Here is a 19,211-nt window from a genome sequence, read left to right on the forward strand (position 1 = left end):
AACATCAGCCCCTACTGTTTCAATGATTATAGGACAGAAAAGTGACCCATTTATGAGGCCCAATCATTTTGGTATTAAAGTATAAATGGGTCCTGGAGGCTCTGTAGCTTACCTTTGATTTTCTTCGCTATTGATTACATTATTTGAAATTACAAATCATCACAGCTATATTTGTAAATGATAACAGATGTTTCCACATTAAAAATCTGAGACTGATCATAAGGTCATCATGACATTTAGTGACCATACTAGAATTTGTCTGAGCAACTTGGGTTGCATCTCTCAAAGATGTGACAGTGCACAATGTTTAGTTTCAAATCTTGCAATAGAAAGTTACTGACAAAGCTTGGATCGGCATTGCAATAATAATGATTGATGATGGTCTAGAACCACTGAAGTGTTAATGAACAACCTACGAAGCATATCAAATTTCATGATTTCAGCCATAATGAATAGTGACATACAAGTATTCTGACAGCCGACTTGTGACATTTCACTCTGGAAAACCCTACAAGCAGTTTACAATCTCCTGGCAGCATTTATAGCCATCTCAGATTCACTGATTGATGTATGTTAAGAGGTTTTGCTGATTAATCAAATACATACTGACATTGATTTGGCTTTGAAAAACCTGGTCATTAAATTTAATCCCTGCATAAACTCAGCCAAAATTAGAAATTGCTTATGATGCCTAGAAAAATATATGCGTAAATTTTCGAGAAATGAATTTGATGAAATCAATAGTTGGGTTCAAACTTCACAGCGAAAGTGCAGTTTTGATGAATTTCTTCTCAATCAGTGCAAGCTTTATTTGATAAAGACATTGATGTATCTCACCACTGGATATTTCTTTTTCAGGAATGAAAAAATACTGATTATGGAAAATGAGAACATTATCTTGGCACATATACAGAACCTTTAAAAGCTGTATGGATATAAAAGAACATTTGATATCTTAAGCCTTGAAATAATCTTGTTATCGTGGACGTAAAGTGTGCATCTTTCATGAAGTAAGTAAGATATGTTTCTCTACATGACCATAGAGTGGGGTGATATAGGGCTGATAAAGGGGATGTGTCTATTGGGTTTTGGCACATCACTTTCTGACCATTAGTCATTTATATTGCCAAAATAGAAATGGGTTTCAAGTCTCCAGCCCATACGAGTGAGTGAGTTTAGTTTTACGCCACACTCAGCAATATTCCAGCTATATGGCGGCGGTCTGTAAATAATCGAGTCTAGACCAGACAATCCAGTGATCAACAGCATGCACATCGATCTGAGCAATTGGGAACCGATGACATGTGTCAACCAAGTCAGCGAGCCTGACCACCCGATCTGATAGCCTCATACGACAAGCATAGTCGCCTTTTGTGGCAAGCATGGGTTGCTGAAGACCTATTCTACCCCGGATCTTCACGGGTCTCCAGCCCATACGAAGTAGACTTTGTTATCCATAAAATAAACACAAACATTTTCCAGTTGTGTTAAAATGCTTAATTCAGTGTGTACTAGTTATGTTTGTCTGTATTCTTGGAGGTAAATTCTTACCTCCCCAACAGTTTCGAGAAAAATGCATATGAGATGTACGAATTTCTTTTATGCAGCCTAAGTTCAGTAGCATGAGCGAATGTTGTTTTACACCACAGTCGGCAATATTCCAATTATATCTTGGGTGGGTATAACAATCTAAACTCAGCATGGCAAACTATATAGTCACCATTATCACAGAACAAGACCTCAGTCACACATAATAACCACCCCATACTCATTACTGACGACCAAATGGTTAAAGCGTTCGCTCGTCATGCCAAAGACACAGGTTCGATTCCCCACATGGGTACAATGTGTGAAGCCCATTTCTGGTGTCCTCCGCTGTGATGTTGCTGGAATATTGCTAAAAGCTGCGTTAAACCATACTCACTCACTCACTCACTCACTCACTCACTCATTCACTACTAAGGGAAGAGATCTAGATAAGATATCTAAGCTAAACTTTAAGATGTTAACATTTGCTGATGCGTTATTGAGGTGAAAAAATATTTCTTAAAACATTTGAGGTGTACGATCCATGGCTTAAGCATGAGAAGTTCCAGAAAAATCTTGTTACCCACGGCAATAATTTGTATAAAACATCTAAATATCAGAATGATTGCAGTAAAATGCAGGTGCAGCCAGAAATGTCTTTTGTACTGATTACCTCAACACAGATGCTAATCATTCAATTCTTAAGATGGTTTATTTATGTAAACGGGCTAGTCCCATATAAAACAAGGGACAGCCTTAGGGCAGAGTTCTCTATTTTTTGGTTCAGCCAGAGGTGGAGGTATACCCTCGCACGATCAGTAACTTTTAGGAGTTACTCAACTTTCTGGAAACAAGCAGGTGGCATACCACTCAAATCTTTATATACCATTTATCCTAAATTCCATATTTTCATGATTGTTTTAACTTTATTAACATTTGAAAATATTCTAATGTGGCATCGATGACTGGAAGACAAAGTACTCACTGTCCATTCAATGACCAGCATGCCCTTCTTGTCTGTAGTTGTGTGCACGTTGTCAGGATTCCGATATGGCCTTTCAGGGGGCGTGGTGCAGCTTCGTTTTGTAGGTTTACTGGGCTTGCTAATTCCAACAGAATTCATGGCTAGCACCCGAAAAGAGTATGTCCCCCATGGGTTAAGATTAACATAAGCCGTCTGTTCATCTCCTAGGCTTCTATCATCCGAATCATGCCACGTGTCCTTGCTTTCCGAGGTATTATATTGTATGATAAAACGGTTATATCGTCTCCATTATTTGGACCTGCTTGCCACACAATTTCTGCCGATTTCCCATGACAGCTGATGACCTGCACCTCTGTGGGTGGTTCAGGCGCACCTGGAACAGAAAGGCCACAGTGACATAGCTGCTATGAACAGAAGTGAATTATGGGTAATAAATGTCAGAGAAAACAAGTGTTCATAATCCATATTTGTGGTGTGAAAGAACCAGAAGTCACGATGTTCAAGAAACCTTTACATCTTAAATCATTGCAAATATCGATGACATCATCACTGGTGTGGGCATGTACCCCTTTGATCAAATGCTCAACATGTTAATCTACCATGTGTTTGTGTTCAACTTGCGACACGCAGGTATATATTTTGATATAGGTAAGACATAAGTATATTGTACAGCCCCTTTTTCACAACACATGATTGGCCTATGACCATGCAGGTGTTTATCAATCAGGTGTTAATTCATTGATATCGTCATCTTTTATACGCTATTATACACTAAGAGATGGCTATCAATGGCTATAAATATGATATAAATCAGCACCTCACTGACAGTTGTTACAAATCAAGACTAGATAACTTCCTGTTCTTCAGCAGATTCTGCCAGCAAGATACACTAGCAAAAATTTGCTTTCTTAAACCATCTTTCTCCACTAGACATTGATTGACTGCCAACACCATTTCCTTGATATAACAAACATTTCAAGATCTTATTGTGCTTTTAACACCTTTAGCTCGAGGTGGTTTTTTTGCCCAGATACAAATTACACATCACTACCAATAACAATATCAGAGGCTCATGTTCCCAAGTACATTTCCAATTCTAAGCCTAATTGCACTTGTGGTTTGCTGTTTTTTCCACAAAATGAAACCTTGCCACCGACTGATTATGAAGATGTTTCAGCACCTCTCCACAGATCACGCATCAGTTTTTGTCAGTCTCATTTGTGTTGATGTGGTGAAAAACTCCTCCAGCAATGAAATATTCATAAGAACATGTTCAATAATACAAACTTTGATTACTTTTCTCTTCCATGGCAGGTGGCAGTAGATTACTCTAACAATACCACTTCCTGCCACATCCACCTCAACCTTGACCAACATGGCTGGCAAATATTAAAAATTAAATCGTCTTTTTTTTTAAATCAAATAAAGTGAGTGAGTATGGTTTTACGCCTCTTTTAGCAATATTCGAACAATATCACGGCGGGGGACACCAGAAATGGGCTTTACACAATGTGCCCATGTGGGAAATCGAACCCAGGTCTTCGGTATGACGAGCGAACGCTTTAACCACTAGGGTACCCCACCTCCCCTAAATCAAATAATTATATAAATATGAGTAGTCATATGAAAGGAAATATTTCCAGGTTTCATTTAATGGTTTTTAGAAGTCTTTTTTATAAAATAAAATATGAGTTAGAAATTGGAATATACTGTTGTGTGAAGCATCGGAAATGCAAGATCTAAGTCTTTTGACATGTTTTTCCCTGACCACATTATAAGGACTCCAAGGAAGGACAATGCTGGATATGCTTCATGAGACTGGGGTGTTCCTGATATGGTCTGTCGTGTTTGATGGACAAGAAAGCCACAATGATTACAAGAAATGGTGATTTATCTTGCTGAAAAATGACTGAATCCCTCTCACAGCCTTCACTTCATCACTTGTAACCTTAACCCTGTAAATCAACTAACATTTATACAGCAGCAATTTCTAAACACTTTAAAAGTTTAAGGATTATACATACAAGTTGTTTTCCTGCCACTTGTTTAGAATTAATGTATTTAAATGATGGGGTGATCGTAAATAGGGTATGAACACAAAGAAACAGGAAAATATCAATACATCTCTATGCTTTATGCCTTTCACTGTCAAGTCAAATCAATTAAATCAAATTTAATAAGTGAACTAAATACATATTTTTATGATATAGAGGTTATTCTGTACAGGGGTAAAAACATTGTTTTCCCAAACCATCTATATTATCAAGGGACATGTAAACTCTACATTTTTATTTTTGTTGCTCTTTCTTAAAATTACCTATGATTTGTAATATAAAGTTTCAAGAAACCTCCCCATTGGTATTTCAAGAAAGAATAAGTGTCACTTTGGGCTTTCCTCCAATACAAGATGGCATTTCATTTTCTAACTATATTGATATACCTGAAGATGGCTCAGTATCATGATACAAATGGGACAAAATAACTTGCAAGGGTGGATGGACTCAACTAGGCATTTTTATTAAAAGATATTATTATTGAACATGATTTGTGGTAAAAAAAGTATGCATTATTAAACCCCAATTAAACCACTTGTTGCCAATTTGAAATTTGCCTTCTTATTTTGACAGACCAACACTTGAAATACTCAAAATATTCTTATTTATTCTTTCAAAAGAGACCCGTGAAGATCCGGGGTAGAATAGGTCTTCAGCAACCCATGTGCTTGCCATAAAAGGCGACTATCTTGTCGTAAGAGGCGACTAACGGATCGGGTGGTCAGTTTAAGCTGACTTGGTTGACACATGTCATCGGTTCCCAATTGCGCAGATCGATGCTCATGCTGTTGATCACTGGATTGTCTGGTCCAGACTCGATTATTTACAGACCTCCGCCATATAGCTGGAATATTGCTGAGTCGCGGCGTAAAACTAAACTCACTCACTCTTTCAAAAGAATATTTTTCCTCTGCTGTCTTCATGTGGAATCAAGGAAACTAGACTTGTTCCAGTATCATCAAGACTTGCCTATGATTTCAGTAAAATAGCATACATTGAAATTCCAGTCATTGCCCAGGGCTGTCCTTCTCAATACCCATTCAAAGGTCATTTGGGAATAGATTTTTGTTTTCTGTTGAGATATAACTGATTCCTCTAACAATTCTTTGAACGATAAACCACACACATTTTTCTGGTCAACAAAGTCAACTGTCATTACAATATCAATTATGGAAACTCTGGCCTATGAGGAACGGAATAGGTTGGATATTATCACTTGTACAGTATTTCCATGAGATCAGGGTGTGTTTGTGTAGGCGGTAAACCCAATGTGAAAGTTCACCCTATTAATTAAACTATGAAACCAACAACACAGGAAAGATACTGACATACCATGGTTTATCATCAAAATGCACATACAATTCGGGGTGGTGGGGTAGCCTAGTGGTTAAAGCGTTTGCTCATCACGCCAAAGGCCCAGGTTTTAGTCTTCATTTTTCTAAACTGAACATTTATCCCATTATCCCTGTGATTTGAAAAGATTATGACGACCAGAGACAAGTTGTAATACTTACTTCTGACTGTAAGATGAGCACTTGACATATCAATGTCAATGTCAACCGTTGCTTTACATGTATACACTCCTGCATCAGCTACTCTTGCATCCTTGATTATCAATGAATGTCTGTTTTTATCACGTTTATACACATATTTGTCATTTTTTGTAAAATTCACAACGTTTCCATCATGCCTCCACTCCAGCTTCAGCTTCAGCCCATCCAATGGGTGGGTCGCTGTCTTGCAGATGAACTTGGCCCTCTCACCCTCGTTCACAACCACATTCTTCAGTTGATCTTCGATGTACACAAGACCTGAAAACAACAATCAAAGTGTCACAAGAATGATACAAATTGCAATGATTAATTGCCATAAATAATGTCTATTGACAAATCATAACAAAAACCTGAATCAGTGTGTGTTTCACAAATGTTGGTTATCTCATACATCAAATGAGCAAGAATTGTTCTTGGAATCGTGCACATGATTCATGGATGGTTTTGCTAGGCCAGAATCTCCCCCTTTTGATATAAGAACAAGGGTGGGGAAGAAGTGTCCCTCTAGGCCAGAATCTCCCCCCTTTTCACAGAAAACAGAACTCAATATCCTAGTTTAAACGGGGGAAACTTTGGCCTAGGGGGGGGAAACTTTAGGCTTGCCATAACTTTCCCAGGGGAAAGAATATCCTTAGATTAAACTTTCCCGGGGAAAGTTTGGCTTAGGCCAGATTCTCCCCGGGGAAAGTGTAGACTGGGGAAGAAATGGCCTGCTACACCGGTATTTCCTGGTGGAGGGGTAGAGATAGGGGGGTTGCTGGGATTCTTGTTACAGACAGCTGTTTTGTTTTCAAATGAAGCTGAACAATAGTCACCCTTCCTCTAATCACAGCTAACCAAGCAGTAGAAAAATGAAAACTCTTATATTTTAAAAACTCTTTGATAACTCTTAATAACTTGTTGATGGTTTTGTGGTATTGCTTGGTTAATAAAGATGCATACTTACAGTACTAATGATTTTTGTTGCTGAGGTTTATGTAGATATGAAATTAGTTGTGTTTCAAGCTGTATCTGAATGTAATGGGCAGATCGTGAGTCATTTCTTAGGAGTCAGTCTTAAGATTGCCTTCTAGGCTTGCTGTTTATCATAATTTCCTTTCAGATTCATGATAAATATGCTAACATAATCTTTGTTAGAAGTAGGTTTACTTTCCCATGAGAAAATGAAAATATGTTTTTAAAATCAACACAAACTGAATCCACTTCAGCCTCTGGGTAAACACAGGATACATTGATGCACATCTTTCCAAAAACAATCTTACATCCTGTTTATGAACATAGAACTGCCAAAAGGTTTAGATGCTAGTTCTTGATAACTTCGTCTGTTCAGGGACGTTACTGTTAGTAAGTGGCACAGGTCTTCGTAAAGGTGAATAACGACATTAATCATCCCAGCATGCTCCCTGAGGTGATATCACGTGGGTGACGGAGGTCAAGCAGCCTGCTCCAAGGTCGTCGTTACTGTATTTATGACATTGCATCACAATGCTTCACACTGACATCATTGGTGAGGTCGTGAGTGAGTGAGTGAGTTCAGTTTTACGCCGCTTTTAACAATATTCCAGCTATATCACGGCGGGGGACACCAGAAATGGGCTTCACACATTGTACCCATGTGGGGAATCGACCTCGGGTCTTCGGCGTGACAAGCGAACGCTTTAACCACTAGGCTACCCCACCACCCGGTGAGGTCATGAGGTCACTTATCTCTCTGCCACTGAAGCATGTTAGCTGTACTTTTTACTTGCATATAAGAGTGAGTGAGTGAGTTTAGTTTTACACCGCACTAGCAATATTCCAGCTATATGGCGGCGGTCTGTAAATAATCGAGTCTGGACCAGACAATCCAGTGATCAACAGCATAAGCATCGATCTGCGCAATTGGGAACCGATGACATCTGTCAACCAAGCCTGACCACCCGAAGACCAGTGTTCGATTCCCCACATGGGTACAATGTGTGAAGCCCATTTCTGGTGTCCCCTACCATGATATTGCTGGAATATTGCTAAAAGGGGCGTAAAACTAAAACTCACTCACTGTCTCACTCATTTAAGGAGCGGTGGGGTAGCCTAGTGGTGAAAGCGTTCACTCGTCATGTCGAAGACCCGGGTTCGATTCCCCACTTGGGTACAATGTGTGAAGCAAAACTGAAAACTGTCTCACTGATTTAAATTGAATATGTCTGAAGAGAGAATTTTAATGCTAAAGAGAATATCAAATATATTCAAACCCTCAGATAAGTGTTAAAAACATCAGTTTTATACTATCATGCGGCATGGTATCTCAGTGGGCTAGCACTATAAAACCAACTTAAGTCTGGGCTAGTACAAGCAGCCGCACATACACACGCATGCACGTCGTCATATGAGCAAAATATTTTCAAGCACGACATTAAACCCAATTTCACCTCACCTCACCTCACCTCACCTCACCTCACCTCACCTCACTCACTGTGTTTGACATGAGGCATGAGGGTGAGAATGTCAATGATTATACATTCTGATAGACATTACTGAAGTAACAAACACACTTTCATTAGTAGGTTGATTGATAAATAATCACTTATGTTACTGGAACAATAATAGTTGACATTAAACAATAATAGTTGACATTAAATAATAGTTGACATTAAACAAAGCTGTTTAGTACAGACCCATCTATTTAACTCACAAAAGTACAAGAATTGTGAACCGTATCAGAACCATAATTACATTATAACTCTGACACATGTAAAAAGTGAACAGATATGTTAATAGTGTTTCAAAATGCCAAACTGTGAGTTACACCGAGAATTGTCAGCTAATCTTGTCGGACCACAATAACAGGTCCGCCTAAAAAGAAAACCTGACACTAAATCCCTCCAAGTTATCTCCCCTGGGAGCCTCGCGGAACTCTTTTTGCTCTACAAAGTTTCCTTGCCAAGTAAGATCTTTATACAACTGTTTGATTGGCTGACAATAATAAAGTTACTGATCTAATGGACATAATTGGTGATCACTCGCGATGGGACACATTTCCCACGTGACATGCTTTTTAGAAAGAGATGGGGGGTGTCAATTATTAAGGGAGGTGGGGGGTCTGATTTTTTACATGATGCTATTAGCAATCTTCCTTCTCTAGTCTCAATAAATTAAACAAGATGTGTTCTCAGAGACTTGGTTTGTGATGCTAAAATCGTTAATATTTTCCATGATGTTCTGTTGCTTTGTTCTGCCTGTTACAAGAAGTATAATTGGGTCCAGAGAAGTGTCAGATTTCTGGAATACTCGACCAATGGGAATCCAGGCATATACATAGGTCCCCAGCAACCCATGTTTGTCACAAGAGGTCACTAAATGGAACAACTGATCAGGCTTCATGACATTGGCGATTATAATTCGCCAACAGTGTGGATTGATGCTTGTGATGTCAAACACTCAACTGTGAGATCCAGACTCCATTATTTATAGACCGCTGTCATATACCTGGAATGTTGCTGGGCTTAATATATTTGAAACTGGAAACATTTCACTCTAAAGGGAAGCCTTCAGTTCAACTTTTCTCCAGAGTGCATCAAGTGCACTGTTTACATATGCAAATGATGATCAAAGTTGATCAAGTATGATGTTCATGCGGCCAGTTCAGTAAAATATCATCTCAAATAAATCTTTATTTTTCAAATCACTGATATATAACACGTCAAAGTGTCATGTCTGTTAATTCTGATCTTATTAGCTGGAAATGAATTTAAAAATACAAAGGAAATTAACACTGAAGTATTCCCAAGCCTTGATTAGCTAAAACATCTGTTTTCATCCAAAAATGCCAGGCGTCAGTAATTCGTCCCAATTAAAGCACATGTGTACTTTTTCCTAATTTCAAATCGATCAACAGTCAGCCCAGGCCACTAATGAAATAATTAAGAATCGGGGCAACGTGTCAATTCGGGATTACGGGAGTTGGAATTCTCACACTCTTAAGAAACGTTAACCCAGAGCATCAGATGACTTATTAGTTTGAACTAGAATTCCATTGTTGCCCAAAAAGCTGACGAACCAATCAGGTGTCTGGGCCAAAATTTATCTCTATTGTTCAAGGGAAGAGATTTTGACAGGGCTCAAACCGTGTTAACTTCTAATCTCCACACAGCTTGTCCCATGCGAATCACAAAAGGTCAAGTGACAAAACTTGGTCAAAAGACCTCTTAAAGTGCTGTATCGAAATGAAAACGGGCTTGAAAGCTTTCACTGCAGAAATCTCCAGCATGAATCAAATAATACTGCTTCATTTGAAATAATCAGTCCTCATATTTGAAAATGTGTTTAATTCAAAGACAATGCCCAAGTCACACTTGGAGGATGAGCCCATCGTTAGACAAATCTAACTTTTGGCTTGGAAAATTAAACTCAGGCGCTGCAGGCTGTAAAATATTTAAAAGTTGCTAACTTTCATTGTCGCAAAAGATAATTAAAGTTGAATCATCCTGGATGGGGGGGAGGGGGTTGTGTTGTGGGATAATGCTCGGACGAAATTGCATTGAACAGCTGTGTGAATTGATAGTGGGCAATCGAGCCACACCATTGAAAGAATTATCTCCCTTGATAATGGCTGCCACCAATTTGGTTTTCCTTCACCATTACGATATTCCTTACAAAAATTTACAAATTTTCACAGATCACTACACATTGATTTCTCAATTCACCGATTTTAAGACAACAATCTGTTTAATTTATGAATCCTGTTGAAGACTACGATTTCCTCAATTTTAACTGTGATCTAGTTTCAGAGGAAATCATTTGGAATTTCATTCAAACTTTAATTTGTTGATTCCTCATGGGAATTCACAATAATTAAGGATAAAATCAAGTTACTTCCTGTGATGCTCAGTTTACAATTGTTCCGTTTCTGTCATCCTGTACTTGGTGAACTTGGCATATAATGCTTAAAAAACACTCTGTTTTTTAAAGCTGTTAATGACAATGACACAACAACGACACGATTGTGCCGATAATGAATAAATCACCTTTTCCAACAAAGGCAGAATTTGAAATCAAGAACTAATTGATATTACAATCCAATCCCGGACAGTTTCTGTTGTATTTCTTAAGGATGAAGGAAGACTTTTTTCTTTCTCATTTTAGCCTCCCCTAAATTTTGCTGAAGGCAACCCTAATTTTGTTTGTCTTTTTTCAAACTTCTACTCAAAGGTTTGGGGAGATAATCTCAAATCAACCCTGACAATTGTCCTTTCTACATTTTCCTCCTGTTTTATGTCATATTGACAAAAAGCAGAATCAGGACTTAAATATATTTACTTAGAGATTCTGCTGTAATAAATTACAGCTGGGTGTTGTATATCAATTTATAATAAAAAAAACTATGAATTGAAAAAGAAGAAAACTATGTGCAAGCTATTTCTTTACATGCAAGTGTTGCTGAGAAAGGAGTACCAATCTATCTTCTCCAGATAATAACTCACTGAGCATATAGTACCACATAAACAGAAGGAGCTTTTGTTAGTTTTCTTAATGCCACGCTCAGCAATATTCTGACACTTTGATGGGTGTCTGCAAATAACTGAATCAGCATCAAACAAACAACTAATCATCGTGAGCAACGATCCATGTTGTCCAAGTAAAACAGCACGCAATCAACCAAGTCACAAAACTTGACCACCATGCCTTTAGTCCCCTCTTAGAACCAGCATGGGTCACTCGGAACCATCGGAACCCTTCCTGGGTTGAAAGAACCACACTGATCAGTGTTACATGATGCAGTGCCAACATAAGATATAGAAAACATACTTGGCAACAGACCCTCTGAAAAACTGCGTTTCAACAGTTATTTCTGGCTTTCATGATTGTAAATGCAACTTATAATATAATCCATAAGCATCCAGACCCCAAACTGAGGATAAACATTTCAAAACAGTTCTTAAGAAAATATCTGTGGTCATGGAAACATCAACAACTATACGCCCCATTTGGGAACATCAGGTGTCGGCCATTGTGTGAATATATTGTATGGAGTGTATGTGTATGAAGTAACTAGTGACGGAATTAGAAACACATCGAGGTAGCAGTTACATGGGGTCCTTTCCTCAAGCACATAGCACAATCTTTGTTGCATATCGGGGCGGTGGGGTAGCCTAGTGGTTAAAGCATCTGCTCGTCACGACGAAGGCCCGGGTTCAATTCCCTGACATGGGTACAATATGTGAAGCCCATTTCTGGTGTACTCCGCCGTGATATTGCTGGAATATTGCTAAAAAGCGGTGTAAAACTATACTCACTCACTCACTTGTTGTATATCAGTGGTAAAGCCTACCTGTGATGTCTGCAGGAATACTGATTCCCAAACAACTAAACACTATAGGAGTGAGTGACTTTAGTTTTGTGCCGCTTTTAGCAATATTCCTGCAATATCATGGTGAGGACACCAGATATGCAAACACTATAGGAAATAGGAGTAGCAACAACTGATTGTCACTATGGCCTGGTGATTAAATGTCAAGTTATAACACCATACTTTGATACATGTCTTAATATGAGAAAATTATTCTTTGAAAAGTCACTTTTTTCTATATAACCTAGTTTGATTTGACATGAGTATGTCAGGATGGGACCTAGTACCATCATCTTAAAGTTCTAGTTGGTGCCTGTCACAGACTGTACTGCACGGAAACCAATAGCCTTAATGCCATCTCTACGTTCACAGGCATCCTGCTCTGTTTAAATGACCCCATTTACAAAGATGACAATATTGATGACCTCGTGTTACACAAGCACGCACTGGATGAGCTGTCATAAAGTGTTCTTTATCCGAAGCAATTTACAAAACTCATTCTCTCCACCTGCTAATTGTGAAATAACGGAAACATGTGACGTGACTCATGCAGTGGCTACTGATCTTTCTTGATATAAACCAAGGAATAAACCGTTGTCTTGAAGACATTCCCCATTCATGTGACCCCTTATTCCACCTTACGATGGATAACAACCTTGCTTGGCCAGGCAATGACAAGCAGGTCACATGATTTATGATGCAATCATTGCATCAGCTCATATTGTCAGATTACTTGCATATCTCCTAAAAGAAGAAGGCACTTTTTGATTAGTTGGAGATTTTGCAACACATTGATTAGCCTACATGGTCTTAAATATTTTCTCACTTCTGCATGAGTTTGTTAAAGAAGGATTGATTGGTCGTTAAAACGAATATTAAAGAAAATTCTTTCCATGCAAATGATATGACTTTGCAGATTGAAAATGATATGAGTTCTTAAAATCTGGAAAATAAATGTCACAATCCTTATTATGTGCAACAAAAGTAGATTAACAACAGAATAAACGGTACTAAATATGACGTATAGCCTGCTTTGGAGATGAATTAAAACTTTAATATTTTGTTCTGGCATAAAGACTATTGAAATAACAAAAATATTTAGCCAAATTCTATCTTTATGACAATGAAATCAAAACTAATAACATGATCTTACAGCTATGACAACGCTCATGGACTTGTTAAGCAGGTTAAGTAGTCATTACATGCAGAGAAATCAATTATTAAGATGAGCTACTGTAACCAATTAAGCTAATCACCGAGTCCCTAACCTCCAGATGACTGAACTTGCACCTGTATGACATAATGACTAAGATCCATGCTCCTGCATGAAACGCTTTAACAAGACCAGACACGCAATTAAAAAGATAAAAGAGGCATCTAGAAGGGGTTCATCAATAAACATTGTTTTAAGGTTTTCATGCATGATACCTTAAATCAGCCATTTTGGCATGCCTTTAATTCTCATTGATTTCTTCCATGGTCCTGTTCAAATTAAAACTCTGTACTAACACTGTGGAAATTCAAATCAATATCGTCCTGATGATGCAAATTGCAAAGAAACTGTCTAAACCAGTCCTCAAATGAATTCAACATTTTCAACAGTGGAAACCTGATGGCATTAGTCAACAGTTACAATTTGGAATTTCATTTCCTGTTGGGAAGGGTTTGTCCATTATTAAATGTTTCCAGAAATAAAACCACCCCATCTTTTAATTGGGCATTAGAACAAAGACATTGTTCCATGGTCCAGCCCCTAATCAAGTTCCAACCACCCCTTGGGTTTGTATCCATTTCTGTCTGCAAGCACGCAGAATGAAATAGGGCTCAGCACATCCCCTGGGAACTCCTGTTTGAGACCTGCTTGTAGCAGCAACACATTTCCTGTAGGATGACACTGCTGGGATGCCAGTGACTTTTGTCTCACAGCTTTTACCCCCCACTCTTGCTGTGCATTAATATGTGCTACCACACTCTCTGTGAAATGATCACTGAGCATTTTGTGAGGTTACCCTAGAGTTTGGGCATTTTTAGTTGTATCTTAAGTACTGACTACAGCCTAAAGTGTACAGTCATTAAAGCAGATCTTCCATTTATTTAACATGAAATTATGGATGATACTATAATTTACCAGGAAAAGTCAGTTCTTTGAACTTCAGATATAATCCCCTAATATCTTAATGAAACAAAAAATAATGCAATGACGTTCATACTTTATGTAAAACGTCCGACTGATGATGAAAAGAAGTCCAAATTGTAACACTTAAAAGAAAATTACAAGTCTGAACCTGTGTAAACTATTGCTTTGTTTCATGATAGAATGGCATCCAGACGAGGTCTAAGGTGCACAAACCCTAAATTATCTCTCTACGTAACTGATGATCACATCAATCATGGATTGACAACCCATTGTTTTAAGAAACACAACATTGTTATCATGCATGCAAGCATTTTGAACTCAGTGCCTCACCTCGCAAACAATAAAGCCTGCCCTATGAAAATTAGACACAACTGTTTCTGTTTAAGAATTGATTGGTTCAAACACTGGAAAATTTAGGAAACCAGTTATGTCTCTGCAAATTTAATGCAGTCACAAACAAAGACTAAGCTTGAAAGAAATGCCATCATTACAATGGTAATGGACTTTCTAATTGTTACCAGCAGGCTGGTCTGGATCAATAGTGTGAAGTTTGTTTCTCTCGACAAAAAGGAATGGTAGCGTTTGTATCATTTGTGTAAGCATGGGAATAACGATCTCCGTCAATATGGACATGGATATCAACCTGACTGAGCATACTGTAGTTATAATCTTTATTGTTTGAAGCAGCTATGTCACAGCTGGATGTAAATAATGGCATCATCCCATACAAACCAGTGGTAGCACAAGAAAAATAATGGCGATTTCCAAAAATTTCCAATTTGGAAATATCATATTTCAAAAATTCCAAAATGGTAAAGATGATATTTCCAAGACTTGGAAATGTTTGGAAATCTCATATTTCAAAAATTGGAAATGTCTTGGAAACATCATCTTTCCAAAATTGGAAATGTCTTGGAAACATCATCTTTCCAAAATTGGAAATGTCTTGGAAACATCATCTTTCCAAGACATTTCCAAGCTTGTAAGCTTTTTCCAGTGTAGATATCAACAACGACACACTGTCAGGCTGCATCGACTCATCAGTGTTTCTAAAAGGATACCATCGATTGTATTGCATCACTGGCCCAGTTTTGACCTGCCTGTATATACGCGGCTGCTTCATAATGACACCATACCCTGCCTTTGTAAGATGCACATTTGTGACTGGATTGCTCTCTGCAATGGTTCATGCATCACTGAGCTAATGTTTCAAGCAGGTTTCGTAATAGCTATTAGCCCTTCCCTTTTCCAACATGTTCTTTTGTCACAGAGGTGATTTACGGTAACATGGAATCTCAGGTCAACAAATCTATTATTGTGCATTAAAAGGATGTGACAGCAAGTCAGACTTGGGACATTCCCCAATAAAATCCCTTTCCATTGTGGGTAGTCTGAGTGGTGCCAGACTTTACACATTTCCTTGTTTTTGTGGAAATGTGTGGAACCATTAGCATCATGGCTGACGCCACTTCAACGCAGTTCATTCTGATAACCAAAATGCTAATGAATAAAATTTATTTTGGAATCAGATTAGAAGCACAGGCATGAGATATGCAAATCAGAATTAATTGTCCTAATGCATTTTTAATAAAACCATTGGCAAACCAGTCAGACCGCAGTGGAAGTGACAGTTTTGTATTGGAAATCCTTCCTTGGTATAATGACCTTTTCATTTACATGCTAACACAGAACATGAAATATTTCATTCAAATTCCAAAGGTTGAACCCATAATGTTATAAATAAGAAAGTAAAATATCAGTTGTCTCTATTGAAATAACGAATAGTACCCAATTATTGAAATGAAGTGTATATTTGTTGATACTCTCAGTGGTGTTTTGCACCTACTACATTATATCATTATGAACAATGGTCACATACACAACAAACTAGCAGCATTAAAGCCAACAGCTTCCTTGAAAGAATTAACTTTTCCAACAACCACAAAGACAAATAAAACAATTTATGCATAAATGCCTGTATTTCAAACAAACTTTCACAAGTTTGGATAGTTTTTAAGAAAATAAAGACATTCTAAATGTTTCCAATCTGCAAACTATACAAGCATTGAAAGACTGCAATCATGTTTCTACAAGTATGTTTTTATGTCTGCGTGTAAGTGCATGCAGTGTCTAATTATTGATCTTACCAACCCATTACAAACTTTTAACCTCATCATGGGGTCGTTTTTTTTATCACAAACCATGCAGTGTTTGACATCTGGCAAATGAGAATTTGTCAAGTCGGCTCAAAAGAATGTTTATTTCTGTGTGGATGACAGAAGCCATGACTTTGGTGTGACTTTAGTCCACTGTAGCCACTGACATTGCAGGGGGCTGATTAGACACAGAGCTCAGTGACACAACACATGGCTTTTTTAGCATTCTTTAAGTTGCAGCACCACATGACTCATTAAAGCATTAATGGCTGCAGACTGCCAATTTGCCCTTTTGACAATCTGTCATTTGTAATTATTGCAAATTTGGAAATCTTTCATGAACATTTTTAAATTGAACAAATTTTCCTGATTATAAATAAATAATGCTGTTTTGTAAGGATCAAGTGCAGGCATTTATGAGTCCTTCTCAATGATAACAGAGAACAGATGGCAAAACTGGTATTGTCATGCCATTTGGAGAGATAAAAATTAACACCACCACTGACAGTTTGGATCATTGAATATGACACTACCTCCATCTTGGGGACATTTGTCAGACAATAACCAGCTCGGTTGGTGCATTATGATGAAGAGTATGCAACACTTAACACCCCAATGGATCCGAGCAGAGTACGAGGGAACGTTTCAAAGCTTCACATGTCTTAGTCCTTTCCAAGTTTGTTCTTGATAGATCCTTTCCCCTGACAATGAGAGTCTCACACATTCATCGACCAATCTGACAACGTGAGATGACACCCAAGCTCCATCTCGGCCAAGGGAGGGAACCGTCCAAGAAACGTCATGCATTAGATCATAATGATGCGATTCTCGTTATGCAAGAGGCGATGTTTTCTCTTTGTGTCCGACATCATTCACTGACATTTTGGGGGACAGCCTGTTCAATACGATTCAATCCAATTTCTTAACCCTCTCTGGCATTATCATCATCGAAATTCTTTATTCTGCGGAACCAGATGCGCAATGTTGGTGACTGTCCAAGTCTCGGGAGAACACTGAGTCCTCGCATGGTAAAAGGGCGCCTTTCACAACCGAATTGAAAGGATTGTATTTCTGAGCATCATCTGCAGACAACATGCACAGGTTAATCTTGGACCAACATGGGAAATATTTTCCAGACGATACAAAAAAATATTTCCAGATAATTAAAGATTTTTGTCATCTAATTAGCGACGAATCCTCATTTAGCTCAATGAGGACTTGATCAAAGCCACTGTGTTTCTCGAGAGGTCATATTTCCAAACTGTTCCTCGGTTCAAAAGGTTCCACTGGCATTATCATAATTGTAAAAAATATTTTTCAATTCTTCAAAATGCTTGTTTGAAGCAACAGTACATTCATAACGTTGAACAAAACCAATGATTTCATTAGATTCTGTGATACAGTTGTTAATGTTTATTAGTCTGATTCCCATCGTCTACAATAGAAATTGAGTCATCAGAAACTCTCATGATGAAATAACCACAAAGTCCAATGGAAGCTAAAAGCAAGCAGGTTTTATCATTAGTTCAAAGCTCAGATAACATAACAGCAGCAAATTAATAGAACAGTAACATGGGACATGCTTCATGCCAGAAACCACTCATTAGCTTCATGCTAAATGCTACAATCAAAGCATCCATACACCCCTTATCTCAAATGAACCCATCTAAATGCAGATTTCAATTTGGATGTGATGATCTCAAACCATTGTCAATTGCGAAATGGTTGTCGATTGCATGACAGCGAAAATGTCTCATTCTAGTTCTGATAAATATCTCGAAACAATTTTAGTGATTTAATCATTTCCCAAATGTGTACAGGCGTATTGTTAATAGTGATCTAAAGCCTTTGCCGCTGTGAGGTCTGGAATACTGGGAATAGTTCCTGGTCTTCGTATTGTCCCCTGAAGGGGGTTTTCTGTATCTGCCCCTCATTCCCAATTTTTAATGGTCTCGCAAGACCTATACAAATTTCATCACAGTCCCCGAAGTCTCAGTTTCTGCCAAAACCACCTGGGTCAGATTTGGGCAGAAAAGTTTACAAAGACGATCAACTCCCTGTAGAATTGGAACCGTCTTGAAAATCAAGCACAAATTAAGTTGTCTGCAAATGCTGTCTGAGTGCAATTAGAACACAAATTGAAGTTTTAACACTAATAAGAGGGATTTAATTTCAACGTCTCAAGGGCTGATCTCAAGCCACTTAAATCTGAAATCTTCTCCGAGAGCAGGAAACATTAGAAACTCATTACTACCTAGCTGCTTAAGATCTTTCAAAACTGTGGCCCAAATCTTAAATATCAATACCTTAAGAATTTCAAGGACAAAAACATCAAGAGACTAAGTTCTTTTTTCAAGCTATAAGATCTAACGTCTTTTCTGTAACGTGCCTTAAGTGGTTCAAAACTTCTTTCTATGAATATATTCTGGAATATCCGATCAAAATAGTAATTTCCTTTACAATTACCAAATCAT

At 38.0% G+C, this 19,211-nt stretch overlaps 1 long non-coding RNA gene and 1 pseudogene across 1 annotated transcript in view; one reads left to right on the plus strand and one right to left on the minus strand.

The window, feature by feature from the left end:
- LOC124291091 overlaps window positions 1–19,211 on the plus strand; it is a 107,695-nt gene that overhangs the window by 63,631 nt on the left and 24,853 nt on the right. The gene's annotated exons all lie outside the window — the stretch shown is intronic.
- The window catches only part of LOC124291090, a 122,247-nt pseudogene that overhangs the window by 60,815 nt on the left and 42,221 nt on the right, over window positions 1–19,211 (minus strand).

Source organism: Haliotis rubra, unplaced genomic scaffold (assembly GCF_003918875.1).
Source record: "Haliotis rubra isolate DU_JTF1 unplaced genomic scaffold, ASM391887v1 Scf481, whole genome shotgun sequence".
Taxonomy (NCBI): domain Eukaryota; kingdom Metazoa; phylum Mollusca; class Gastropoda; order Lepetellida; family Haliotidae; genus Haliotis; species Haliotis rubra.